Raw genomic sequence first — 2930 nt, 5'->3', positions numbered from 1 at the left:
CGGTCGTGTATTTCAAATGTTTAGTACCATCTCGAAGAGCAAGTTCGTAAAATTCTTGGCTCTCTTTTTTAAAAAAACTAGATAATATACATTGATTAGAATGTTTCTACAATAAACTGGACAATAGGTATTGTATTGTATGCCCACAAAGGTATGACAGTGTTGCTTTTCTATATGCATTTTCACGGAGCAGCTTTATCAGAAAGAATGGAAGTTTCATTAATAATGCAATAATTGGTCTCCCTAAATAGTACTTGAGGGTGATAAATTGCTAGTAATCAATGGGAAACAGAATTAACGGTTCGTTAAAAAACACTCGAAAATATCTTGTAACATTATAAAAACAAGAGAGAATTTTTCCCTCTTACAAATTTACCGACTACTACTACACTGCTAATAAAAAGGAAGTTTGCTTGAATAGTGAATTGTGTGCGGGAAATGTTATGGGGTCAGTGGTTTCTAAACTGTTATATTTTTTATCATATTCATCGGGAGTAAAGCAACTATCTATAAATACTGTATTTTCATAGAACACGGGGATGTTTTGTAATGTATAAACTTGACCCTTGTAGCGATTTTTCCTCGCTACAGCCACAGTTTTAGTGGAGCACCCCAACAGGCGTTGTTGTTTATAATTAGTTTATTCATTTAAGGAAACGTCGCATTCTTTATCCATCTATCACATCTATACCACTAGTTCCTACAAATCCAAAATTTCAGGATATTATAAGCATGTACTGAGATAGCTTTGCGCCGAGATTTATACAAATCTGTGGTGGGGGGTAAGGCTTTGAAGAGCACCAATATATCTCGGAATCGTCGCCATCTTTTAACATTGAATGCGCATCTTCCAAGGCGAATATTACCGAATTTAAGTACCGATATTAAGTAAAGACTTGAATAAGATTAAGTTTTTATTTTCAAACTAGTCTAACCAAAGTCCTATGGAACCCGTATCCCCCTCTTTTACGTAGATGTGTGTTTGAAATAACCTTATGTTTACTATCAATATACAGGGTGTTTCTGAAAAGTCCATCACAAATTAAGGGGCGTGTTTATGGGACCAAACTGAGCGGAAAGTACCAAAGAACATGGGGTGTACAACATTTTGTTACGGAGATATGGCCTTCCAAACATTCGCCCCTAAAACAAGGAAATATCCAAAAATGAGGAGTAACACTTAAGACCGACTAACCAGCTTGTTTAAAATTACTAGACAATTTCAATAGCCTTTAATCGAACAATTGATTTCTACCTTTACTAATCAGAAGCGTATAAATGAGTAGAAGTATGCCTACGGTGGTAATGTAAAATTAATCCCAAGTGACATGATGTTTCAAGATCTTCCCAGCACCAAGTAAAATGGTTCTGATTGAAGGGACTTTTATTAGCACAGCGTAAACAACGTTATTTTCAGGAATTAGTCCAAATGTCCACGGGCGGCATTACAAAAACGAGGCAGTCTTTCGAATGATACTTGGACATGTTGGAAGATCCCTGGCTTGTTCCTGTTATCTCAAACCGTAAAAAGCTACGCAAATCTTCATCATCACGGACAACACTCTTGTACGTTAGGTATGACCTTGAGAAAACCTAAAAGGACATCTCGAATGTATTTGAAAAACCCATCTCCAATTAAGGGGCGTGTTGTTTGTTTCCAACAGAGTAAACTCGCCCAGAGAACAATTACAATGCAGAGCCACGTTTCGGCGTTAATGGCCCACAAAGGTGGTCCCAAACAAAAGAACAAACTTTAATTTGTTTCGTTCAGTAAGTGTTTCATGTGTCATAGATAAAACGCCATGATTAATGCACAAAGAAAATGTTATTGACAAGTTTTCGGACCGCGATGCTGAAATGTGGTGGTGCACCATCGTGCATGAACCACATTCTGTTTATTAAACCTAAGGGTACGTCTTCGAGTAGTTCTGGTAAATCGTCCCGTAAGAACTACAAGTAAGCCACACCGTTTAACCTGGGGTCTAGGAAATATGGCCCAATTAAATTGTCACCCACAATACTACACCACACGTTTAAGCTGAATTGTACTTTGTGAATTCTAACGCAAGTTGCGTGTGGTTTTTTCTTAATCAGCAAACCAATTGGCGGCTGCTTGTTTTTGGATCGTCCTCGAAAATAGTGAGAACTTCGCCTATTCTTAAAAAACAGAGCACTAAAACAGAGCACTATGTTTTTTAAGAAAGGAATAAAAGAGGTTTCACGTACATGTGTTTGTTTTATTAAACTCATAATTCAACGAAGTCTGTTACAATGCCTTTCTTCACAAATGCCGAATATGCGGATATGCACCTAATGTATGGACTAGCCGAGGGGAATGCCGCTGCAGCTGTACGCTTGTATCAGGAAAGATTTCCGCAGAGGCGACTACCAAATCGACTGACGTTCGAGGCTGTGGACAGACGTTTGAGGCAAGATGGACGAATCCAACCGGCCGGACCTCAACCTAGAGCGAGAGCCATCCCAGAGGCCGTAGAAGACGAAGTTCTCACCATTTTCGAGGACGAGCCTGAATCAAGTACCCGCCAAGTTGGTCGCCGATTAGGCGTAAACCACACGCTCGTGTGGAAAATCCTCAGAAGCCACCGGTTTCATCCTTTCCATGTTCAAAAAGTTCAAGGTTTGAATCCAGCGGACTACCCACGACGCACGGCGTTTTGTCAGTGGTTTCTGGCTAAAGTAAACGATATCGATTTCCCACGGGATTTGTTGGTTACTGACGAAGCTAACTTTTCACGGGATGGTATTATTAACTTACATAATAAACATCAATGGTCCCAGCTAAACCCCCACGCAACTTGCGTTAGAAGTCACCAAGTACAATTCAGTTTAAACGTGTGGTGTGGTATTGTGGGTGACAATTTAATTGGGCCAAATTTCCTAGAGCCCAGGTTAAACGGTGTGGCTTACTT

The sequence above is a fragment of the Phalangium opilio genome, unplaced genomic scaffold (assembly GCF_054372755.1).
Source record: "Phalangium opilio isolate 3A_F unplaced genomic scaffold, DU_Popi_V2 ptg000106l_1, whole genome shotgun sequence".
In the NCBI taxonomy this organism is placed as follows: Eukaryota; Metazoa; Arthropoda; class Arachnida; order Opiliones; family Phalangiidae; genus Phalangium; species Phalangium opilio.
Note: the sequence above shows the minus strand (reverse complement) of the source record.